The following is a 26,856-nucleotide window of genomic DNA, read 5'->3' as shown; positions in this document are numbered from 1 at the left end:
GCACAGGTGGGCTCAACTCTGAGATTTAAGTCCAAATCGCTTAATCTCTAAAATTCAAAGGGGTTGGATTCAACTCTGATATCATAGGGCCAGATTCTGATACCTATATTTACTTATGTTGGAGTAGCGCCTTAATCTAGGAGTGATTCCATTGCTCTCAACAGAACCACCCCTGGAGTAAGGCACTACTCAGCATGAGTAAGGGGTCAGAATCTGGCCTATGGTGTTTGTTTTGTTGTTGTTAAATGGACTCTTTCCCGGAGTCTGTCACTAGTGGCATTGGGCCAATCTGTTGTATTCTAGGAGTAAAGATTTCCATGACTGTAGTGTTAGTCTTTGTGGGTGAGATTTTCAGAAGCACCCAGCATTTGTTTAATTCTGCCACTACTGAAATCAATAGTGGTTTGAGTTCAGTGGAACAACGCTCTGTACTTTGTGATCAGTTAAAGAGGTAGTGACCAGATTAAGGATGACGGACGGATGTGGGTGAGGCTGCATGAGGGATGTATAGCTGGTGATCAAGACATCTTGGATAGTCCTCGGCAGAAGCTTTAGTTCATAGTGCCACTGGGAAATTAAACAATATATCATTCTGGTACCATGAAGCCTATCTGGATAAATGGAGGAGAAAATGGAGTTGTGCTTGCAGCTATTGCTCCTAATGACATAGCTAACAGAATGTGTGCTCTTGAAAAGAGCCTCATATTGTTACGTCCCACCAGGGCAGTTTGTTACCAGTCTGGGTGCAAGAGCTTTTTTGGTACCTTGGGGATTCTGTTCAGATGCTTTTCTAAAGAGTTTGGGAACAATTTGATGGGCTTAGAGGGTGTAGGAGATGTGGCAGCTGGAGGGTGGGAAAGTGGAGTTCAGACCAGGGGTATTTTTCTGGAGGATGCCTACTCATTGTCTTCTATCTAGCTCACAATGCACATATACCATTCTTCTGATTACTCATTGGTTTTTAGCCTCCAGTCCTGCATGATTTTTTGTCATTGCTCCCTGCAACATCCCTCCTTCTCCTGAAAATGACCCCTGATCTGTTTTCAGAACTCTTAAAGGTGAACTGGGTGCCCAAGACCTGCAAACACAAATGTGGAGGACGGTATTAAGTGTACCAAATCCTGGACTCATGCGTCTGGTGTACTCCGAGGTGTGGAGTTTCCCAGCATGGCAGTGTGCACAGCTCACTCAGGGAACCCTATATACAAGCAGCTGGATCAGAGTTCATCTGTAAATTAATACGAGAGGGTCTGCCCAGAGTACTAAATGGGGAGCATTGGCCAATCTATTAATTACAGTGAAACTAGGTCAGAGCCTACATTTCAATATAATCATCCAGGATTCCAGCATGTTCCCATGAAATTGGGGTGACTGTTTGTCCTGATTATCAAAAGGTTCCAATGGGGAGGATCCTCCATGTAAAACATCCCATTTTCCAGAGGTGCAAACTGATACCATCAGCAAATGATGCTGCCCTCAACAGATCAGGAAGTGGCAAGCATGCACTGTGTGTTCAAAAACAAGACAGCAAAACTCCAAGGGAACAGTGAGCAGAAGCTAATCAGTAAGACGGACCTGGGCGGTGAACATCTTGTGGAAGATAAGTCCGTGCTGCTTGATTCTTTTCAGTCTTTTTGGTGTCTATGATAAAGAGGAGGCGGTTGCTATATCAGGATTACTCATGCTTTTTTCAACAGTAAGTTAAGATAAGACAAACATCTAAACTCCATCTGTGGAGACAGTACCAGGCTTTGTGCTCAGATGATGGTTGGTTACCGAACACTGAGTTTGTGTTGAGAGGCCATGAGAAGGATTCACTGTAATAGTTTGCAATTCTGTATCTCCTTTTGTCCCAGCAAGTCCCAAAGCGCAGATCCAGATTTTCAAAAGAGCTCAGCACATTGGATTCTTCTGAAAAATCTGTCCATTAGTGTCACACTGAATGCTACTGAACGCTTCTGAAAATCTGACCCAACTGGAAACCTGAGCTTTTTTAAAAATCTTTTGACAATTGTGGGTGCTGAGTGCTTGAAAATCCCACAGACTTTAGGCCTGATCAGGACAGGTGCAGAGCACCTGCAAGTCTAGATTGAAATCAATGGGAATGGTGGGTGCTCTGCACTGTCAGAATAAGGCCTTTTATATGGAGGAAATGGATTCACATCTTGTGGGGTAAACATGGTGGCTGACAGAGTGTATGTGACACAACTGTTTAAGACAATAAAGTAAAATTCCATATCCAACTTGAAATGACAGAGAATTTAGCATGGCAGAATGTAATAATTATCCAAATTGGAAATCATCCAGAGCACTAGATAATACCCCTGCTCTTGCAAAGAAGTGTTAAGAGAACTTTAATGGCTACGAGCGGTTAGGGCCTCTCCATCTCTTAATGTCATGCTGGTGGTCTGATTCAGCACTGACTCAGAGGGAAGATCACTCCACACTGAATTACCAACACCACTTTCTGCAGTTCCTGGGTTTTCTGTGGAGGTCTCCCAATATAATTACTAACCTTGCTTTAGCTTGTGGGATCTGAATAAGATCCTAGCCTGAAGTGGTATAAGCCTATGGAAGCAGTTGCCAGACAGACACTACAGTTTGTGATAAGTGGATGTGAGACGGAGTAATACAGTTGGAATGTCAGGGGCATAGGGAATTTTATCTTCAGGAATTAGCTTAATTTTTTTTGTGACAAACAAACTTAGAAAGTCTGAGGTATGATTTGAATAAGCCCCCAAAGATCACAGGCCCATTGTGACATATATGAATATCTTCAGCTGGAAGAGACTTCCCTGTGTGATTTCTGGCTTCTCCTACATCTAGTGAAGATGGAAATATCACAGGAACTGTCTTTTGCCTGGCACCCTGGAGACAAGCAAGGAAAAAGTATTTAACAAAATTTCAAACCTCACAAAAAGTTTGGTTCCTGTGCAAGGAGATGGTCATCTATGTAGAATTTGAGATCTGCATGTTATCAAGATGGTATTGCATGGTATCTTGCAGCATGCTGATGTGGTGCAATGTCTGCTTTTGTTCTGGGCTACCCAATCTCAAAGCATACTAACTGCTATCTCCATTTTTCCGTAATTTTTTCATTTCATATAGATCCAATTTAAGTGCCACAGCATTGGTTTGTAGTCATCTACTCAGCCAACTTTGAGGTCTGATCAAGTTAACCATTTGGAAGACGATAGAAAAATTTTGGGAAGAGGGGTCAGAATAAGAAAGTGTGTGCGTGCGTATGTGTGCATTCCCGATTTTCCAATCCAGAAAGCAGTGAGAGGGGAACCATTTTAAACTTAATTTCTGGTGAGAGCACCACAATATTGTGATTTCCCATTCTCCATGCTCAGACATGACTTCCCCAAACTTTAAGTAGAGCATGAGAAGAGTCAAATGCTTGCCTGCTGAGCAAAAGGGGATTAATTCCCTAGAGCCACGCTTCCTTCCAGAGAAGAATCTGCTTTATGAAATTGCAGTCTCATACAGGGTTAACTTATGCACTATGACTCCAGTAACTGAGAAGGGACTAACATAGCCAGCAGTGGCTTGCACTGAACTGTGTTTAATTCTGCTAATGTTCTGCAGTGAAATCAAGTGTAGCCTAGACATCCAAGAGGAATAGCTACTCTAGAACATATTGAAAACCAGCTGACTGGAGAATACAATAATCTATCTGAAAGTGCTTTGAGATCCTAGGGTGAGAGGTGCTATATAAGGTCCCGGTGCAATTGCCATTATTTATCTGCCCAGGATGATCACTTTTAAACATCCCCTTTTTCTTCATCCATCAGAGCTTTACACTAAAAACATAGAGGAGACAAAAAGGAGCTGAGGTCCCTCTGCAGTTCTAAGGAATTGATCCATGGAATAAGTCCTCTTCTGACAAAACACTATCCTCACCCCAATGTCTCTGTTAGTATACCTGAGGGATAATTCCTCTCTGACCTTAAATAGTCATCAGTTTAAACCTCAAGTGAGCAGCAAGTGCTGCAGTTAAGCGTCTTAATCCCATTTATACCCTGAGATACCAATTCTTGTAAATTGTAAATAAAACACAAAAACTAGAGATGGAAAGGCCTAGTATTAGGTCATCTAAGTGCATGTTGTTGCCAGAGTGAGGGTTATTCAATTAGTTGGGATCCAAGGCATTCGCATGGCTGCTTTTCTTAATTTCTTAGTATTGGAGCAATGATATAAGCAATTTTAGAATTTTTATGACATTTCTTCCAATAGCAGATTTTAAAGGGTCAAGTATTGGGCCCAAGGCATTTGACAGTGTCATCCTGAAGCAGCAGGAAGAGTGACTAACCTAGGATAAGGCATTCCTGAAAGCAATGGATACACATGAATTAGTTCTCCGTTCCCTTGCTGCATTAAACCCTACTTTGGGTAGCCTGATGGTGCTACTGGATTTGGAAATGTAAAGGATTTCCCAGATTTTACTATGCCCATTTCGTTACCTTTAAGAGCTGTTTTTGGAAAACAATGACGTAGCCTTTGTATCAAGGCCTTTGTGGGATCCATCATCTTGTCTCACTAGAACTTTTTTGTGTTCAACTGATGTGCTATGGAAATATAAATAATAGGCTTTGTCTGCAAGCTTAGCCTCTTGAATGTTTCTTTATAACCACCATATCCCAGGTGGGAGCGCATCTACTGCACAGTGTGAATATACCTAGCATGTCCCAGATACAATGCATCTGCTCTTCAGCTAAATGTACTCTTCAACCCTCTGTTCTGGTTCATGCTGCCTCCCCCAACCTTCATCCCCTTAGCTCCCTGCCCCCCCTTTGCAGCACTTACTGCCTATCCTTTTCTAAAGAATACATCTTCCTGTCTTGTGAGAGGCAGCTCACACCAGTCGGGGAAATCCTGAAGCTCACGCACTCGTGAAACTTTTTGTCGTCTCAAAGTCATGTTGACCTAACTGTTGCAGCGCAAGCACAGACACAGCATCTGCTGCTGTCGTCTCACATGAGGGAGCTGCAGTCAAATATTAAAAAGGCAACAAGAGCATTAAATTATTCCGCAAAGGAACATTGTCATCCTCCCATAAAATTATTTTGACCTGTAGTTTTCTGAGGAGTCCATTGCTCTTAAATGTGCAATGAGAAAGGAAATTAAAAATTAATCTTTATTTCCATCTCAGAAGAAAACCTTAATTCTCTGCACTGAAATTATACTCGTAATCCAGGGTAATAAATTACAGTTTTTAATTGCAGCTAGTCACAGCCAATCAAATGTGGACGTCTCTCTCTCTCTTGCTCTCACTCCCTATAACTTTGCTATGCAGAAGAACTCATGGAGTGCTGGAAAAAATTGACATACAGTGATCAGAGCTTCTAGCACCATCCAAGACAAGCCCAGGTCACCTCTCAACAATAATACTTGACTCTTCTCTGGCACCTTTTCCCGGAGACTCTGAAAGCACTTTGCAAGCATTAGTTTTCAAATACACAGGTATTCTGCGTTAGGTACGTATTATTTTCCTTATTTTAAAGAGGAGGAAGCTGAGGTATAACGCTGTTGAGTATCTAGCTGAAGGTCACACATTGAGTCAGGTGGCAGAATGTGGAATAAAAACACAGGCATCCTGATTCCAGTTCAGTTACCAGGCAACACTCCTTCCTAGAGCTGGGAACCATGACTCCCAGTTCTGTGCTCTGACCCCTAGATGGACTCTCTGGTCAACCAAGGCAATCTCCCACATAGCTATTTGTGATGTCATTTCAGGAAGCGCTGCTTTGTGAAGAACAGGAGGGCTGTGTCGTGTGTGTTCTACCCTGGAGAGATAGGACCTTCAGGGATGTAAACGTGTGAAGAGGGGAGTCCAGTCACCTTGCAGGGGTGACTGCACTCAGGGGCTTGCAGGCTGGGAGATGGAGAGCTCCCTCATCCTGCCTCAAGGAATTCAAAGAAAAGAAGGAAAAGGAGAGGCGCTGATTTGAATGCAGGAGAGAACCCTCTTTGTTACCTACAACTAGTAGCGAGTTGCTGGCCAGGTCTCTACATGAGGGCTTCCTATTACTCTCCAGTCCTACTCTGCTGTCCACCCTGCATAGAGTACCATGAATGCTATACTATTAAAGTATAATAAGACATGGAGATCTACGATTTTCCCCTCTCTCCCTCTACTCTCATATAAGACAGATAAAAAAGATCTAGTTTATCGCATTCCCTGCCAATGTGGGATTGTTCCCTATTGGAAATTTTCTAATGTTCTATCTAGTCCATTTTTAAATGTCCCAAAGGAACTTCCATCCCTTTCCCCCACAGCATTAATGAATCTAATTGCCAGGAACCTTTTCTTTATAGCCTGAATTTTGCATTTCTTAATTTCATCCCCTTTCTTCTAGTTCTACCCCTTTGCACAGCCCTAAATAATTTCTGCTTCTTTGGTGCTTTACACCTTTCTAATATTCATTAGACTGTTACCATATCTCTACTTAGCCAAACTAGACAGATTTCATCCTTTTAATCTTTTCTCCCAAATCACCTGCACCATACCCTTGATCATTTTTGTTGATCTTCTTTTAACTCCCTCTTAACTCGCTCCCTCTTGCTTGTCAATATCATTACCAGTAATGCGTGGCCAAAACAACTGCTGGGTCAACTGTTATGGTACTTGAAACCAAAAGATATACATGGGGGGACGGGGGGAAGAGAGGGAAGGGCAGTTAACTGCCTGGGAAACTGATGAATAACAAATAAAGCCTCTTAAGCATCATCAAAGAGATTTTAAAGTTACAAAGAAGACAATTTATGATCCAGGAAGTAGAGATTTCAATTAGAGAAGAAACCATCCTGGATCTAATTCTTTCCAACAGAAAGCAACTGATGGGATTGCAAGAATACTAGGGGAAATCTACACAGACATATATATAAATCAACCTGTCTTAATCCCTAGGGGTTTAAGGGAAATAACTAACAAATTTGCTGAACTATTGACAATTCCTTTTGACATCATGGCTATCAGGAATAGGTATCAGAAGGTTGGAGAAAAGCAACTGTTGTACTGATTTTCAAAAAAGAAAGAAGAGTGATCCTGGAAATTATTATCCCACATGTCTAACTCTATATCTATATAATATACCTAGCAAATAATGGAACCAGGATTAAGAACAAAACAAAAATTGTTAAACATCTAGATGTTTATCCAGCCATAAGTACTAAGTGACAGTGGGGTTATGAAAAATATATTTTGCAGAAAAAGTTTGATTATTTTTTATTTTATACAATTATAAAATTAGTGAATAAAAGTAAAGAGGTAGGTACATTTGAATTTTAGTAAAGCATGTGAATCTGAGTCTCATGAAATCTTACCTGAAAAAATTAGTTCAGTGTGGCCTGGGTGAGAACACACAGAAGAGAAGGGCAAAATAAAGACAGGGGAAAGGAGAACATGAGAATTGGGGAGAATGTGATGCAGAAAGAGAAGAGAGCTTTGTACTTACGTTTGGTTGACATTTGATTGAGAGAAAAATTTCAGAGATTAGCAGGGTGGATTGATTTAATCAAAGCAATTTAAATCACCAATTTAAATCTTTAGAACTAGTAGATGTTATCCTAGGTTGGAAGAGGAAAACCAGCTTACTTGCATTTTCAGGCTCCAGTTGGTTCCTTAACTTTGAATGAACTAGTCAAGGAATGGAGCTAGTTGAATAAAATTAAATGAAGAAGATATTCTTTCTGCACTTGCAGAAGAGGCTACTGCTGTCAAAAGCTGTTTCAGCACTTCAATAAACTCTGGTACCAATGCTTAGCCAGTGTTTTATACCAGTTCAGTGGTCTGACTTTCTTTAAAACATGTACTGCTTAATGTTATTTTTTCTGTTTAATTTAAATTATTTTAATGGATTATAATAATTTTAAGACCTAATATAGATTGTCATAATTTCAAATTTATTTTAAATAGGTTTATTTTAAAACATAAACCTGTATTTAATTTAAATAAAAACATTGATTTAAATTAAAAACATTTGTTTTTTAATTTTTTATAAAATAATTTATTTTTATCCACTCTAGTGATTAGGTTGGTAGCCTGGGATTTCAAAGACCTGGGTTCAGTTCCCTTCTCTGCCATGGGCAAGTGGAAATGATAGCACTGCCCTACCTCCCAAGGGTATTGTGCATCAAAGATTGGGAGGTGGTCAGACACTGTGGTAGTGGGGACCATATCAATTCTTAAATTAGATTTTCCCAGGCCCTCTTGATGTGTTACTCATAACTTCACTGTAGGTCTGACATGTATCACACACAAAGGATCTGATTCCCAGCATCAGATCAGAAAAGAACATTTTATGCCCACTTTGCGCTGGCATAATAGATGGTACAAGGCGCAGGGCCAAAAAGAATCAGGCATGGAGGGTTCATAAGGCTATTGGCTAACATGTACTTTACATTTAACTATTCTGCTTCTTTTGTAAGCCATGATGCCTGTTCCTTGAACTTGACCCAGAACTGTGTGTGACAAGGAGGCATAGCTTAGCTCTTAGAAATCACCCCATTGCCATGCAAGAGAGGTAAATAATTCATTTGCTTTTCTTTTGACCTGGTTTTGTGGCAGCTAAATAGAGCTCTAGAGATGTAAGTGAAAGGGAGTCATATTGATACTTCTGGAGCTTCACAGGGAAAATTTGGGCTGCTTTTCATCTCAGCAGCGGGAAATAACGGGAGAGTGTCCTGTCCATGCCACCTTTGACATGGGGAGACTCTATGTGACGCACACATAGGTGTGTATGTACACTTGCACACTTGTATACATACGCTATACACAGATATTCTCTCTTGCACACACACATTGTACAGCTCTCTCTCATGCACATTCTCTCCTATATCAAACTGTTCCCACCTTGAAAGCTTCCTTGGTTAACTGCTCATTTCAAAATCATTATTAGCGTATTTGCTCAGGGATTTTGGAATTTAATTAGCCTCGTTTGAACTGCTCTTAGCGTGTTTGACTAGAGAAACAGAAAATCCCTCCATGACTTGTTTGCTTTCCTCCTTCATTGATTTTTAACTGGAAGAGAAAAATATTGATGGCTTTGCAGCCCTCCTGCTGCAACTGGCACGCTTCTCAGGATAAACTATGAGGTTCCCTGAAGCAACATGCTTATCCTTTGAGGCATCAAGGTCTCTGTTGTAAGCGTGCAGAATGTGTTGATATCAATGTAGCAAGGTCCAGAACCTTCATTTAGCACAGCAGAACTAGACTAGCTGCTGCTGATAGGCATGATGTACTTAGGGTCTGTGTGCAGTGTCCACACACACAGCTGTAACATCCGCCCCAAGCCTGACCTGCAACACCACCTAGTATTCCAGTCCCAGGGTCCTGACAGCTCTGCCAATGTGCCTCAGTTCTCCTCTCCAGCAACCCCTGTTTTTCAGTCCTAGATGCCATGCAACTCCGCTGATGCACCTCAATCCTGACTTGTGTTGCTCTCTCATTTTTCAGCTAACCCTAAGACTCTCCTGAAAAGAGATTAGGAATTGTGTGGTGATTTTGCGATGTTGGTAAATAGTCACAAGGAACCAGGCTGGGCCTCTAAAGTCCTTTCACTTGCTGTGTTAAGATACATTTGAACACACAGTTTGCCTCCAGAGGTGTAAGGCTAGTGGATGCAGAACATTTTTTTGTCCCTAATTTTGATAACTATTTAATCATATCAGAAATGCCTTGGATCTGAATCTCAAACATCTACTCTCATAGTGACATGATGCAGTGCAGGCGCGCACACACATTTTCTGTTAAGGTACCTCTTCAGAAATCTAGTTTTGTCTGATACTGGTGTGAAAAACTAGACTCAGAAAAGTACAATCATGTGTCTGACAGACGCGTGCGCGCGCGCACACACACACACACACACACACACACACACAAACCACAGTGGTTGTGACCACTGTCTCTGGAACTGGTTGTATTGGTCCCGAATTGAGGAAGGATGACTAACTTAATCACTTGATAGTTTTGATTTCTAAAATTAAACAGCCCCTGTGGCCTGCCATATGTGCAACTCTGTTACTAAATTTACGCCAGCAGTTAGCAGACCGCATCGGCTGAGTGAGAGAGAGACTGCAGCTGCAGCTAGTGTCTATGCTGGTATTATGTACTAAACAATGATTGTTCCCCATTTTTTTGACTGTCCTTGATTGCAGCACCATAGGCTGCTGCCATGCATTTTTCTTGAATGAAAAAAATATACGTGTTCATACAGTTTTTCCAGTTAATTCTCAGTGATTGGTCTATAAACGTGTCCTGAGACTCCTTCACTGTGTGTATCAGCTGGAGAAAGAGTGGGGGTTAAAATGACAAAGACTGAGACCAAGTTATAGGACAGCAAAGCAGAGGTTCCATCCCAGAATGCAAAAGGAGATGCTTTCTGAAATACAATTAAGCTGCAGAATAGCCTCCCAAAGGGAATGGTGGAATCCCTCAATGCAGAGCCATTTAAAGGGGGCAGGACAACGCATCAGGGAATCTATTGTAGTTTATGGTCCTGCACTGGTTGAGGGTGGTGGTGAGGAAATGAATAAGATGACAGTTTCTCTTTCTACTTTATATGATCCCAATTAGAGGGGTCTACAAGCGCCATACAGAGTTATTTAAAATCACTGAGAGATGAAATAGCAGATATAACCAATGGATGAAAACCAAAATGAAATGTACTGCAATGGTGGGAGCATAGTCTAGTTCTCTGAGAGAGGGACAGGGAGGCAGGAGTGCTGAGTTCTCCTGGTCCGGCAGTGTCTCACTATGGCTTTAGGTAAGTCACTTAACTTCTCTTGTTCCCCAGTTTCCTCATCTGTAAAACAGACCTATCCCACAGAGGGATTAGAAGGTTTAATTAATATTTAAGTTCGTTAAGATCTTTGGTCTTGGGGCAATTGAATTGCAACGTACTGTTAAGTATTAAATGTGATTTTTGTTGATTGGTTATGAGTTTGGTTGATTGCTGAGATGCACATGCCCTCGTTTGCCGTTGTAGGGGTGCTTCTGACTGACATTACAGACATTAATGCATTAAACCTAACCCTCAATCCCCCTCCTTCCTGTGACACAGGCATGTAATTTCCCCATTTTATAGAAACAACGACTCAGAGAGGCCCAGGCCCAGACTTTTAAAGGTATTTAAGTGTTGCTCTGCTCAGCATTACAACACCTAAGTGACTTAGGAGCCTAATTTCAAAATGACTTAGGAGTCTAATTCTCATTGACTTTCAATGAGACTTCAGCTTCTATGTGCCTAAATTACTTTGGAAAATGAGACATAGGCTCCTAAATCACTTAGGGCTTGCATTGCTGAGTGGAGTGATGCTTAAATACCTGTACAATCTGGACCTGAGTGAATGCCCCACGATCACACAATAAGTCAGAGCCTGTGAGAATCTTCCTTCTCCCGCACTAGAAGCCAACAGCTGATACCTCTTATGAGCCCAGGAGTCCTGAGACTCAGGCATGTGCTTTAGCATAACTGGGTGCAATTCTGTATCTAACAGTATCTGTACCCTTTGCCCATCCATCTGAAAGCCTTTGGCATGGGCAATTTTACATGGAATTCAGAGTTGTGACACACTAATAGTCTGGGAGGTGGATGGCTAGGGTTTTCCTCCCAATTGGACTTGGCTCTGGCCTAGGCTTGCTTTGTTAACTGTGAAACTTTCAGCGGAGTCTTGGCTAAAAGAGAAGAGTTCTGGCCAGTTGCAATTCCCAGGAACTCCAATCCCTTTTGAAATTCTAATTTCTTAGTAAGCATCTTCCTGTTGCAACATAGCAGCTAATATTTGTGTAACCTGATCATTTTTACTCGCATTTTATTCTAGTGATGAAGCAAAACCATAAAAAATCCTCTACTGAGCCCAGGAGTCAACTCAACTAACAACTGCTTTCATTAGTTGAGACAGTTGTTCTTGAGTCACTCTGGCTTCACTGGCCCTCCAGATGTGTTTGTGGGAGCCAGACAACTGCATATCCATCCATTGTGCCTAATGAGTCTGCTTCATTTTGGGACACGGAAAGGAGTCTTGTGTGTGCTGCTGTGGCTAATAGCTAGGAACTCCAGAACCAGGAGCTCATGTCTGTCAATCATGTTTCTTCTGCTACAAATCTCAGTTCAGAAGCAGTGGGTCTGTCTGTATCAGAAAGAAAAAAGGGAAAATTGGTAGTAGAGTGCTGGAAGACCTTGAAGTCTCAGAGGCAAATCTTAGAGAACCCCACTGTGGAAAGAAAAAAGATGGTGTAATATAGTATGATCACAAAATTACAGGTGGAAAAGTCCTATTGGGTCCCTTATTGTCTCTTCCCCTAAGGGCAAATTTTACACTTAGTGTAAATCTGGAGTAAAGCCATCATTTTTCTTGGAGTTCTTCCAGATTTGCGTTGGTGAAACAGAACAGAATTTGGCCCCTCTATTTGATAGTTTAGTATCAGGTGTCCAAAGTGAGAGGACTTCCACCTTTTCATTTGGCAGACTACTTTACAATCTAAATCTATGTGGCTATGAAACTGCAACGCTTTTCTTCTTTCTACACGGCACCTTTACATTTCTAAGAATGCTGCCTTTGTGCAGAGTCAGCAGCCAATTTGTTCTCCGAGACAGCCGGTTACAGAGGAGACATGCACACTGTGATCTCTTCTGAAGATTTGACGTTAGTTCTTCCTTGTTGTTTTCTTAATCTAAAATTCAGATTGAGATCAGGTGCGTATGGAAAATCATACCATTAATAATAATACCTTATTATTTATAATAAGGCTCTATAATGCCTCCCATCTAAAGATCTCAAATAATAGCCGATCTCGCTGCTAGGAAGTGTTTCGGTTATGGTACTATCTGCTTTATGAAATGATGAGACATCTACCTTAAGCAAGCAGCATAAAGAATTATTCCCTGCTGAGGTCTCCTTCCCTCCCCCAGTCCACAAGTGTGTCGAAACCTTGAGTTTTGTGTAAAGTTGTTAAATAAGCTTCCAGGCAAAATAAAGGATCAAAAGGGGCCTAATTAGCTGCAGTCTGCTTATGAATTGTGGATGTTCACCTAGTTTTATAAATTGACACTTTTAACATTAAAACTCAAAGCAAAAAGCGATGTAATTATTTCCTTTTTTTGAAGCTTAGGTTTAATATCTTTATTGAAAATTGGGTACTTCTATTGCATCTCGAGATGCTTTATTCTATCAAATCTGGAGCAAGTCATTTTTCATTTTGGATTGTAATGTGGTATAAATGATAACAGCCTGATTCAGAAAGCTTTCTCCCCCTCCTTCCCCATTGGCAGCCTGGTGAGAAAGCTCATAGTCAAATCACAATAACCCTGAAGATAATCTACGGTTTGAATTTTTGTGAGTCTGCTCAATTTATACAAGGGAGAAAGAATGGGATTTTAGCTCGGCATTAGAATGCCCCAACCCATTTTCTCTGCACAGGATCTTTTTGTCAGACTAGGATCAATATAAGACGGGTCACTCTGATGGGACCCATTCTGAGCTGCCCTCATCAGTAGAAGTGTTTGTTTAGACAGTCTCCTAGAGAGAAATATTATATGGGTTGGATGGACCAACACTTTGTAGTTAAAAGAGGTGGAAAAAGAGTCATACACAAATGACTTTTTTCATTTTGTTCTAATTTGACTTGGTCATGTGTTTCACTTGCTGTTCGCTGATCACTGTTTCATGAATTTTCATGTATTAAGACATTTCTGTCTCTGAATTTGACACCAATATTACAGGAGCCTGGATTGGTGTGAGCTGATGGGGGAAGAAGGTCATTGTTTAGTCTTGGCCCACGGCATCTGATTAAGATTTATATCGCAGCAGTGCCCACAAGGCTCAGAATCAAGGTCCTATGGTGCTGGCATTGCACAAATGCATAAGAAGTTCATGGTCCCTGCCCTGATACGACCTAAACAGACAAGCAGCATATGAAGGGGCTGTATATGAGGGGGACAGTAGAAAGAGTTAATTTGTTACTGAACCTTAAGCATTTGAGATGTTTATGCAAACTAATCTGGAGTTCTTTGGTCTGGGAATCTCCTGAGAACTGTCTTTCTCATGAGAGTTTTACTGCTCCCTGACTTGTGTTGGAAATACCATGAGTGGATTTTCCTTTGGGATTTTAGTATGTCCCAAGTTTTGGCCTGGGCTGGAAGTGAAGTGCAGCAGTATCTATGCAGTGCAACAGAGCAAGAAGAGAAAATTTACCATTTTCTTTTGCATCTCCCCAAAATATCAATTTGATGATCTGAGATTCTGGCAAAATTTCAAGGCTGTTAACATTTCATCTGAACTTGTTGGCTTATCTCAAAGGCTAGAGAAACCTTTCACTATGGAGATGGAGTCTTTTCCTTAAATAATCCACTTTCTTATTGGATGGGAGGGTTTGGATTAGTGCTTCCTTATGAACCCAGAAATGCTTTGCTTTGCTTGCTTCCCCCCCCTTCACCATAAGTCTCTGATCATTGGCAGTGATAAAAGAAAACCCTACAGAAGTTTCTGCAAGAACTGACTAAATTGCAGCTATGTCAAGTACATTCAGGCTGCCTAAATTAGCTCTATATTTTCAATTATTAGAGCTGGTTGAATGAAATACATCACAATTTTGGCACTTTTTCCCCCATTGATTCACAAATAAAAGCTTTCATGATATGAGCAGGGCTGGTTGTTGGTCATATTATTCTTTTCTACTTCTCCTAAACTCTTGTGTAATGTTAGTGGTAAATGAGCATAACTTTCCACTCCAGAGATGGCTGCATTTCAGGAGTGGGTAAAGCAGTATTTTTCTTCTTGTGTGCTGTATGTATGGACTTCGGTGCCATACAAAATACAATCCAACCCTGCTTGCATTGAAGCTGGTGGCAAAGTTCCCCTTGATTTCAAGACACTCTGACCTGAGAAGTTTACAATCTAAATATATAAAGATCAGACACACAAGCAGCTGCAGGAATTACGGCAGCTCTAAGGCTGCAATAGCAGCCGTAGAGCACTGCTACTCCTGCTAAGTCATATGCAGGGGAGGATTTCTTTCCTTCACCCCCATGCCTAGACCTACAGAATCCCAGTGCTGTGTGGCACTGTGCTCTGTATCAAGGGTTTGACCTTTAGCAAACAAGTTTAAAAACTAGTTGGCATTTTGGAGTTACTCCCTGGTGTCTGCCATGTTGCTAAACGAGTTACATAGTTTGGGACAACATCCCAGAGAGGCTAATTTCCAACAAAACAAAGCCACTTCTGTCCTGGCTCTGCTGTGGGTGTAACAGTCATTTTAAAAAATGTATGCTTTAAAGCTTAACATTTGTGTTTAAATATTAAACAAAGTTTTTCCTTTAAGATGGTTTTGTTTAATCATCTGGTTCTGGCTGTCAAGGTTATAAGCACTAGGAAAGTTTGCAGAATTCCCAAAATGCACCAGAGAATGGAAGTTCTTAGGAAGTAATAAAATATAAGAGGGAAATACAGGTTACCCATCAATCCAGTTATCTGAGGGACAGAAACGTGCATGTAGAAGAAGACAGAGCATCACAGTCCCATCAGATACATAGTTGGACAGATTCCTTTCCATAGGCACCAAATTGATATTTAACATGCAAATAATGCACTGTTTATCTTTCATCTTGATCTATGCTAGGTCTTGCTTATGTTGTTCTGCCTATCCTAGGTACGGAAACATAATCTAGAAGCAATTAATTTTTACCCTTTTCCTCAGTTTTCATGAGCTGCTAGATCCACATTGGCAAATTCAATTTATATTTTAATTCTTTGGAGAGTCATGTATGAATTCATGTGTTACCATAGGATTGACCATTCAAGATCAATGGTCCATCAGATCTGGTATCCTACTGCTAGCCAATATCTAATGCTTAAGTGAAAGGCCAAAAAATTCCATAATGCACCTCACCAGTTTTGTAGTGGGGAAGAAATTCCTATCTGACCTGAAGGGTGAGCCCACGCTCTGAAGAATTAGATTTGATTGTCTATATTTTAGAGCATAGTTTCTCAACCTGTGGTACACATACCCCTGGGGGTATGTGAGACACAGGCAGGGGGTACCCGAGGAAAAACAGAGTGAAGGGGAGGCAGGTAGCAGCTGCCAACTTTTGAGGATGCCGGGCGGCATCCTGCCCGCTCCCACCCAATCACAGCTCCCAGCTGGGAGGCAGGTGGCAGCTGCTAGCTTCTGGGGGAGGTGGGCAGCAGCCCCCCGCTTCGCGCTGGGTCCCAGCTCCCAAGTGGGAGTCTGGTAGCAGCCTCCTGCGTCTCGCGAGCTGGGATTGCAGCTGGGTGGCAGCCACCCACGCCCTGGTTCCAAGCCAAGGAACAGCCTCCAGCACCCCGGCTTTAAGATGGGCAGCAGCTGTCTGCCCGCATCCCTGGGTCCCAGCCGGCATGAAAGCCTCCTCCTCCCCAGCTCGGATTGGGTGGCAGTCGCCCACCTCCCGGGCTGGCAGCCAGGCAGCAGCAGCCTGCAACTTGCCCAGGTGGCAACCCCCCTACTTGGCTCAAAGCCCAGTGCCCAGAAAACTTGTCAATTTCACTGCTCATTGACAACTATGACAACCCCAGATTTTACCAGTTACCCTCTTTTCCTGTCTCTCTCTTTCTCGCCCTCCTTCCCTGTCTCTCTCTCTCTCTCTCACCCCTTCCTCCTCTCAAATCTATGGCAAAAAATTTGGCGTGGAGCTTTATATTCCCCAGCATTGACATGCCACTCAAAGCCTCCTAGGTGTGGTCAACATCACTCCTAGCCCAGGCACATTCTTGAGTTGTGCAGCCCTGGTGTAAAGGTGGTGACCCTACCCACACTAGATCTGACATCTATCATATCACGGCCTTATATACTCAGTCCTTCTTCCAACATATGGCTCCCATTAGTCTGTAAATATAAAATCCCGTGGAAAATTGAGTGTTGGGGTACCTATTAAAATTTTCAGAAGTTAGGGGGTTCTTGCTACTTAAAAGGTTGAGAAACACTGTGTTAGAGGATTACGATAAATGTTGCTATTGGTTGTAAAATAATCCTGCCCTCTGATTTTCAAAGGTAAGAAAGAACTTTGTGCCTCGGGTCAGATGAGTGGCCCTCAAAAAGAATAAGAACACCTTACGGGAGTGCCAGTTGCAGCCAGTTCTAACCTGACTGGCCTGCAATGGCTTTATAATGCTTGGCCAGGTGGGCTTTGTCGTAACCGGATGGAGATTTTAATCTTATGCATGTATCCGATTTAGATAGTTCACTTTTGTATGGGTCTGGATGGTGGAGCTCATTTAGATGAACAATCAGAATGGAAGCTCCTCTAAATGATCCTTAACAGGATTCAGTTTTTCTGCCCTTTTAATTTGTTCTAAATTTCCCTATCTTTAGTTTCATTGAGTGACCCCTTTTTCTTGTTATGTGTATGTTAAACAAAAGATCTGATCAGTTTTCAGTAATATCACAGTCAAAGCCCCTCTAACGCTCCATTTTTCAAAGTGAAATTGTCTAGTTTTTGCAATTTCTTGTAAGATGTAAGCCCTGTCTTGACTACCCTTCATCATAATTGTACTACACTTTACCATTTTGGTCTCAGCAGCATAAGGAATACTTTGTTTTCATCCCGTTTTACTGGAGATGGGTAAATAAAAAATATCCCATCAGGTAAGTTGTAGGCATTATTTGGGAGAAAGCTGGATTGTGACAGATTTTTATGAAACAGATTCCTTCTGCACCTTCCAAAGAATATGTGCCCTTTGTGTGGTCCACATTTAGGTATGCTGAATTTTACTGGTTATCTGGTTTCAGTAGTAGAGAAGAAAGTGGATTTTGAATTCACAACCTTCTCCTATTACACCGGGTCATCCTTTGTGTGTCTCTGAACTGGCTATGTGTCTGCATGTCCTGCACATAAATTGCAGCCAACACTCATGGAAATATCCTACTTCATAGGAACGGAAAAGAAGTCTTCTCCTGATGAAGTAGGAGGAGCCACACTATGCAGGAAGCTGTCTTTTACACATCGGGGTAACAGACAGATACCCATGCTTTAACCTGACTTTTTCTTTCTTTTTCATCTCTGCAGGCTTTTGTGGGAAGACCAGCAAGTGACACGCGTTTCCATCCTTCTGTTGTCAGACTAGCAGATAGAAATCTTCATCTTGGAGGTAAAAATCGGTTTGTCCCTTGTGTAGTTGTCATGTGTGGGAGGTTACATGTTACTGAAGCCCTCTTGTTAATTAGAAGTTTTTGAAGTTAGAAGTTCTGTTTTGTCAATGATTACCTTGGCTTTTCAAGAGTTATACCATAAGCATTGTGGTAACTTTTTAAAGGGTGTTTGGGAGCTATTAAAGTGTGATATAAATCAGATATTTCTGACCACAGAGATCAAAGACACAATTCAGTGATATGACAAGGTGGCTAGAGTTTTCCACAGCATTTCCATCGGTATTGTTTAATGATCCAAGCTCTTCGACTGAGTTGAGTAATAACAGCTTTGACATGAATATAGAAGAGAATGTCTGATAGGACAAAATTTCTACAGTCTCAGAGCAGCAATAGTGCTAACTTGCCACCTCTTAAGTAGAGTAAAAATATCTGCTGTATTTCTCCTATCTTGCTGTGCTTTTTTCATTGTTAAAGTCCTAATGTTGTGGCTGTCAGCTGGGGTATAGATGCTAGTGGGGGGACAACACCAATCCTAGTGGAGCCCTGCCTGGGGCATATGGATGGCCCTTCTCATCTGGTATTTCATAGGAATTTGGGGCAGGCGCAAGGGCAGAAAAAGAGTTTGCTGGCTGAATCTTGGGCCTTTCATTCATATGGCCCAAGCTTGTTTGAGCCAGCCATGCTCTGCAACTGCATGGAATCTCCTTCTTGTTTCTGCTGACCAACAGCCAACTTTTGAAATGAATTAACCCCATCGGCAGAGTTTGCCATGCAGTGGCTGAAAGTGTTGTAATACATCATTTCTCTAAAGCTTTTGTTTGTGTCCAAACTCTGGAAGGAAGCCAGGGACAGGATTAGATTTCACAAAAGGTCACTGGCTATTGTTTTTATAAATTACATTTAAAAACCTACATTAAAAGAACATTAAGGTTGCAAAATCAAGCATTCAGAAGAGAATTTAGCTGCCAAACGCTCTCAAATCTCCACTGAGTGTGTGTGAACTGTGATTTTTCAGAGGCTTATAATTTGGCCAAATTTGGGTGAATTTCACAGGGAGGGCAAAAGTCACAACCCTGGACCAGTGTGACCTACCTGCCAAAATACAAGTCCCTGCTCCAAAGCATTGAGGTGCTAGAGCTTCTCAATGAAATGGTTGTAAGAATTTTTAACATCGGGGAAAATATATTGTTTTGCCCATCTCCGAAATGGATGAGTCATTTCAGATGAAACATTCCAAACATATTCAGCTTGCGGAAGATACCCAGCATGGAGTCTTTTATCCTGAATGGTTAAAGTTTGGCAAACCTGTAAGCAACCCAAACCAGGGTTTTCTAGTGGAAAATGTCAGGCCCCCTTGTCTCTCTAAGAGGAGCTAGCTCTCGCTGTGTGGTCCGTAGGGGCTGTTTTGGTTTTGATGCCGTTCCCCCAACCATTAAGTAGAAAACAAAGGACTTGCTTCAAACTAGTTTTGTAGCACTAAGTGGTAGTCTAACGACTGCAGGTGGACTCAGGGCACGTTACACAACCACAAAGTGGTACGGGGGTCACTAACAAGGGACCTTGAGAAGCATTTCCCTGAAAGTGAATGAAATTACTGCAAACGAGGAAACAGATGTGGACCGAGGCACTGATTGAATGAATCAGGGAGTTTATCTGACAAATAGGAGGGACGTGGCTCACACAAGCATAGGTAAGGTATGTGAGCACTCAGACAAGACAGGTGGGGGTGGGAAGAGGGCAGGCTTGGGAACATTCCATGTGTTCCAGGGTCGAAAACACTCTGGGTGTGGAGGACATGGACGCTTGCAATGTAGTTGCAAATATGACAGAATGAGAATTTGAACAAGAGCCTTTCGGTCTGTTCTCTTGAGGGACGTGTTCTACGTTTGTGATATTCAGGATGCCATTTATCAGACTGCATTTCAGAAGACTGAGCTTCAGAGGTGGGGTGCAATTTGTATCTCCTTTGTGCCCACAAATGTAGGTCTAAATGCTAATCTTTGCATGCATTTGCTTGATTAGTGCACACAATTGCATGCACAAAACTCATGCTGACCTCAGACTTGAGCTTCCTGATTATCCAGGCCTTCAGGCTATGTCTGCACAGCCCATGGCAGCAAGCCTCCCAGCCTGAGTCAACAGGCTCTGCTTAGTGGGGCTCGCACTAGTGCTCTAAAAATAGCTGTGCAGACAGCACTTCGAGGTTGTGGCTTGGTATCAGAGCTCGAGCTCCAGCCCAAGGCACAACTTCAAAGTCCTGTCTACACAGCAATTTTTGAGGCAATAGCACAAGCTCCCGGGCTGGGACGCTCACTGCTATGGGCTGTGTAGACATACCATCAGTGACCAAGCCTCAGATACTGTAATATAGGGAACAATCATTATTCCTTTCTAGCTCCTTTAATCCCAGGCTCTTATAGATGCGGACACCAAGGCACAGAGAGAAGTGATTTACCCAAGGTCACAGATCAATTCAGTGGCACAACTGAGGATTAAACCCAGGAATCCTGATTGCAGGTCCCTGATCTAACTATTAGCATTGAATAACTATTCGATAGTGCTCTATTCGTTTTTAATCTTGTGCATTATTTTGTTTATTAAGGTGCGTGGAATTTAGCCCCCAAGTATTTAGGAAGGGAAGCTGCCAACAGAAAGACTGAGCACTGGGTGTGTACAATTTAGCTCAGAATCTGAAAATCTTCCAGGAGCGCAGTGTTACCCAGCCTCTTCCCCTTCAATTTTTGGAGGGGGGAGAAATCCCATTTAAACCCTTTAACTATAAATCTAATTCAGCCCTTGTGTAAGCGGGTGCACCTTCTATGGGAGTTTTACTTACTTATGCTAGGTAGAATTTGGTCATTACTTATTTGTATTACAATAGCCCTAGCAAAGATCAGGGCTCCCTTGTAGAAGGGACCATGCAAACATATAGTAAGAGATTGCCCCTGCCCTGAGGAGTACACTCTAAATAGACAAGACAGATGAGGTGAGAGAAAAGAAACATTGGGCCTGTCTACACTGCAGTTAGACATCCGTGGCTGGCCTGAGCCAGCTGACTCAGGCTCTCGGGCTTGGGCTAAGGGGCCATTTAATTGTCATGTAGATGCTCAGGCTCTAGCCTGAGTTCTGGGACCCTCCCACCCCGCAGGGTCCTAGAGGCCGGGCTCCAGCCCGAGCCTGAACGTCTACACCTCAACTAAACAGCCCCTTAGCCAAGCCTCATGAGCCCCTTTCAACTGGCACGGGCCAGCCACGGGTGTCTAACTGCAGTGTAGACATGCCCATTGTTATAGTTATGTTACCGGTGGAAACAGAGGCATAGATTAAGTAATTTGCCTCTGGTCGCACAGGAAGTCTGTGCCCTGAATCCCAGTCCAGGCCCTTAACCCCAAGGCCATGCTTCCTCTCCTCATGTCTGTACAGTCCGGCTATATCCTTCTTCCTTCCAGTATATGTTCAATCAGAACTGGATCAACCTGACCAGCAGGGAGTTGTCCGTGCTGGTACCAGCCCTGTTTTCCTGTGTGCAGTGGAAGAGGCAGACAGCTTCCACTTCCTTCTGCAGTGTTGCAGGACTGTCTTTCTAATGAGCTCGTATTCACCCTGTTGAGAGATGTGTGCGCGTGTGTCCTGGCAGTGGGAACGTGGGTGAAGGTGGTGTTGCCAGGTAGACATCAGCCTTCCTTTGCCTGCTGTATGTGAACAGATAGGGACAAAGGTAAAGCTTGCAGCATGGAAGGCTGCTTGTTGCAGCATTTCTTGGCCAGTGAGCATGACAGGAGTAATTACCAAAGGGGAGAGAAGTCGGTTCGTGTCAGCAGATCTACAAGGCTACCATTTAATGAAGCAGATATTCAAGTAGATCGTTAAAGTGGCAGTTATATCATAAGTGAGTGACTTACATGCATCCAGCAAGATTCATTTAGGCAACTTTTGCCCTCTGGGTCTCCTACCGGTCTCCTGAGTACAGCATAGGGCATGTGTATGCGGCAGTCCAGGATACAACTGCAGCTTGTGCAGACATCCCTGCCTCGCCTGACCCATGCTAGTGTTTCTAAAAATAGCAATGACGATGTGACAGCACGTGTTGTACAAGCCTGCCCTGAACCCGGGCACTTACTTGCATTGATGAAGCCTGTGCCGGCGCATTCGCATTACAATTTTTAGCAATACGAGTGTGGGTAAAACTAGCACAAGGATGTCCAGCCAGGCTGCAATCGTATCTTGGATTGCAGCATACACAGAGGCATGACTGCCGCCTCCTTTAGCGATGGTGTAGTGATTTTCTCTTTCTTTTCCTCTCCCTTTCTCGTCTCTATTATCCTAAATCTTACCTCATCTCTCTGTCTCCTCCTGTTCCTTTTCTTTTCTCTCCTGTTTTTTTCACCTTCTCTATTTTCTTCTCCAGTGCCTGGCACTTAGCCCTTCTCCCTTTCTCTCATGGCTTTTTTAGCCTTCTTTTTGTTTTCTTCTCTAGTAAGTGGTTCCCAACCTTTTTGAGTGAAAGCTCCACTGGTGAACACTAGGTAAAACACACACACCCCTCCCCCATGCCACCCTCTGACCCGGCCATAAACACACAAGCCCTGTAAACACACACAATGATAATAATACCACTAAATTATATAAATAATAATGTTAAATTACTCTTACCTGAGTACGAAACTAAGCCTTCCCCGGCGCAGCTGCCACTGCATGCCATGTGTGGCCCTGCCTCTTCCCGTCCCTCAGGGACTGAGGTAATGGAGGTGGTGGGTGCTGGTGGGCTGGCCGGGCGTGCTCCAGGCCCCCACTGGTGCAGGGCTGCTCCGTTCTGGCTGGGCACCCGGCCGGCTTGAGGCCGGGGTGGCTGACCCTCTGCTCCGGCCAGCGTGGGGCTTGAGGCTCCTTCACCCAGCCGGTGTGGGGTTTTGGGGAGTTAAATGACCTCAATATTACTGCAGCTTCATGGACCCCCTGTAATCTTTGGCACCCCACCAAGGGGGTCCCACAGTCCAGGTTGAGAACAGTTGCTCTACTTCACTTCATTGAATGGCACTGAATGATCATGTCATTGCCGTTTCATGATGCAGAATGCTGAGAGACTCCCTGCGTAGTGATATTTCAAGTGTGCCTGGGCTGGCAGTAGCCAGCACTGTCCTTCCTGCAGTATTCTGGATGTGCTTGCATTGGAAATCCCATAGTTTGTCAGAATGTCTGTTGAAAAGAAACCTGAAGAAGAGAAGGCAAACTTGAGACAGGAACTGCCTAACTCATGTCTGCAGATGTCAGTTACGTGTATTACACTGTTACGAATTTTTACCAAAAATTATGTCGTTTGATTGTCAAAACTCCTTCTACATGGGCTCTTGATTTTCCTGTGCTATCAAAAGGAATATCCTAGTCCAAGACATAGTCCAATAGCAGCATATTTTAAAAGTATCCTTCAGGGCTGCATTGGCAGAACTGTGTGGGGAGCACAGGACTGGAACAGCAAGGGGTGTTGTGGGCCAGGAGTGAGGTGCATTGGCAGAAATTTTGGGCAAAGACGCAGTGACTGCTTGACTTGTGCCTGGCTTTTCCTGCCTATGGGGGCAGTCCTTTAGAGTCTCTTCACAGAAGGTCCACCAGGGTATGACCATTTGGGAAAAACACATGTTTCAGTTTGGATGTTCACAGGTCTCAAACTTGATTGTGGGTAAGGGAGATTTTTTGCTGAGATATTGAGCAAACCAAGTTTGGAAATGAGCCCTTCATTTCTCTCTCTCTGTGTTTGTCAATGCTTCCCAAGCCAGCCATAGGAGAATACTAAACAAATCTGGTAAATGGCTGTTCCACTGGACTGAGATTAGGTCCAAAATCCTAAATGACTCTGACCCGTGTAGCAATAATCCTGGAATTTGAAATTTGAAGCTGTGTTATCAAGTTGAGGAGCTGAACCTGAGTTTTGCTCCTCAGGTGGTCAGGGTTTGGAATTTGCTCAGTGCCTGTGCAGAAGGGACTGGATGTTGAGAAACAATCCCTCCACCTAACATGGTTCCAGGGCCCCCCACTGCTCAGCTGTTTGCTATAATGGCAGGCAAGGTTCTTGGACATGGTTACATGGTTTTTTGTGTGTGTGTGTGTATTTTGCCAATAGGATCAGGACCATCCTTCAGATTCTGCAGGCTCATACTGTCCTCTGGGAGGAATGCCTCGCTGAATAATCATTTGCTTACACTGGAGACAGCAGCAGCACCACCAGCTGCAGCAGATATGGAAGCAGCAGAGGTGGAAGCACCAGAAGGAGCCACTGCAGGAATGGCTGTGGAAGGAGCAGGAGCAGGAGAGGAAGCACCAGAAGGAGCAGCAGCTGCAGCAGCCATGATGGGAGCACCAGAGGCAGCAGGAGTGGAAGCACAAGAGGAAGCAGCAGTTGCAGCTGCAGCAGCCGTGGTGGGAGCTGCAGCAGTGGAAGCACCAGAAGCAGCAGCCGCAGCAACAGTGGTGGAAACACCAGGAAGAGGAGAAGCTGCAGTGAAAACACCTGTAGATCTGAAGTCAGTGTCCAAGGCAGCAGAGAGAGTGGCAAAAGCAGAAGTTGCCAAGGTGCTGCAGTCAGCAGCAGAAGAGGTATCAATCACAGCAACATGGGTCTCTAGCTTGGATGAATGTCATGTGATTTGGTGTCCCACCCTGCCCTTCTTTTTATAGTCATAGGCTCACAGACTCTTTGCCTGGCTGATGTCCAGTAATACAGTAAGGAGGGGGCAGGGCTCCATAACTAAAAAGAAATAGTCTTCCAATTTTGCCTTCCGAATGTAACTTAAATACTCAGCTGGTGTGAACATGTTCATGCTTAGCCTCAAGCCAGGGGAGAATCTTTTCCTTTGGAAAGTTTGAAGGCTAATACCAAAATGACTGAAATTGCTGCTTGGGATTTCCCTTCCTTTCCCATCTTGTTCCCCTCTGTGTCTCCTATGAGCTTTTCATTCGTTAAAGCGATCACTTAATCACATCCATTAGAGTTACAGAAACAAAGTACTCTCCATTACAGCCACCTCCATCCACCTGTTCTGAAACAGTCATGTTCTGGCATCAGAATATGCCCAGGCATGTTGTTTGCCCCAAGGTGAATTTTTCTTTTAAGTTTCAGCAAAATCCTTTGTGCAATTTGTGAGCTCATTGAGGGTGAAACAGCTACTCTTTTGCCTGACTTTTAAAGTTGATGCTGTGGAGAGAGATTTCCCAAGGGACTCGGAGGCCAGATTTTCCAGGGCCCATGTCAGACTTTTCCAAGCCCTCCCACCCAACTTGTTGAGTTCGTTTGAAAGTCTTGCCACTTATTTTGTGGCCTAAATGGGAGCCATCCTCAATTGCAGAGCTGACCACTTGTGAAATCTGGCTCTTGGTGCTTGATACATGTTCTCTTTCTCTTAGTCTCTGACTTGGCTACTAATCCATGGGCTCACCTCACTATTGCACTCTCCTTGTCTGTCCCCCCACAAGCCGTTCAGAGCACACGTCCCTTCTGTAGGGTGTCAGCTATTATCTTAGGCCCCGATACAGGCAAATACCTTTATTGAGGATGGGTGCTTTGGCACTTGCTTTGACTTGAAGCATGTGCTTAAGTGTCCTGGATGTCAGTGGAATTTAAGGACATGCTAAGTGCTGTGCTGGATTGGAACCTGATTGGGGAAAAGTTTGAATGCCCAAGGGCACGATTTAACTGAATTTTCTGATGAATGTGTATTGTTGACTTTTCAGCTAAAGCACAAAAGGAGGAGCACCAGATTAAAGCTGAGGAACCTGACACTGAGAGAAGAGAACCGGGTGAATGAAGACGAAGTGAAATGAAATGAAATGGAGGTGCTGTTCCATGTAATACCACCAGAAAAGGGACACTGTTTACCAGCAGTATCCAATCCAATTGCTCTTTGAATGTGGCAGAACACCAATCGCATCCCTTTAGAGAGGGTGTGGGTCCTCATTGAAACAGTTCAAATAAAAATACACTGTCTTCCAAATGTAGGAATTATTTATTAAATGTTTGGAAGCCTAGTCTGTCCTGCAATGCAAAAACCCTGGCCCGGAAAACACCTTGATGACAGTTGCACCCCAAGTCAGTGGCCTGAATTAATGCACTGTGACTTGATGTTAAAGTAAATATACACAGTCTGGACTGATCCTGCTTGCCTGACTTCAGTGGGGCTACGTGTGGGAGCCTGGCAAGCAAGATTTAGCCCCATGTTCACACTGCACTGGCACCCACACAGCACTAATTACAATTCCCAGAACCTCCTCCTAGCCTGCTTTGGTCTAGTGTAAAACCTGGAATAAAGTTTGTGCTTGGGTGGAGTGAAAGGTGAGACCCCGCTTTGTTTGTTTCATATTTCTGCCCCATAATCTAGAGGGGAGGACTCTTTCCCTTGGACATGATGATGGGGAGGGGAAGAGGAAAATTGCATGAGTAAAGGAAGGAGTGCAAGCTCAGGAAGAAATTGGGTGGGAAGGAGAACCGTCCCACAGTGATGAGGGAGCCTTCAGATTGCAAGATCTGTGTGTGTTCATTAATACTGTGTAATCCAGCTCTGCTGCCAGATTGCTCAATACACCAGACCTATATTTTGAGTGAGCGAGGGAGATTTCCTCACAAGAGTGTGCACAAGGGGGGAGCAAGCATGAGCATGGGCCCCCTTAATAATTGGCGGGGGCACAGAGCTCCTCCAGCTCCAGGACCATGGTGGGGAGAGCGAGCCCCTCTGGCC

General features: G+C 43.4%; 1 long non-coding RNA gene across 1 annotated transcript; it reads left to right on the top strand.

Moving 5' to 3' along the window:
- Positions 1 to 24,513: 24,513 nt before the first annotated feature.
- Positions 24,514 to 26,519, top strand: LOC137150515 (uncharacterized). Its single transcript, XR_010918994.1, has 2 exons — positions 24,514 to 24,721; positions 25,856 to 26,519. It is a non-coding gene; the product is annotated as an uncharacterized lncRNA (long non-coding RNA).
- Positions 26,520 to 26,856: the final 337 nt, after the last annotated feature.

The sequence above is a fragment of the Emydura macquarii genome, unplaced genomic scaffold, assembly GCF_026122565.2.
Source record: "Emydura macquarii macquarii isolate MOO-44397 ecotype Brisbane River unplaced genomic scaffold, CSIRO-AGI_Emac_v2 contig_968, whole genome shotgun sequence".
Lineage (NCBI taxonomy): Eukaryota > Metazoa > Chordata > Testudines > Chelidae > Emydura > Emydura macquarii.
This window is presented reverse-complemented; position numbering and strand designations above follow the sequence as displayed.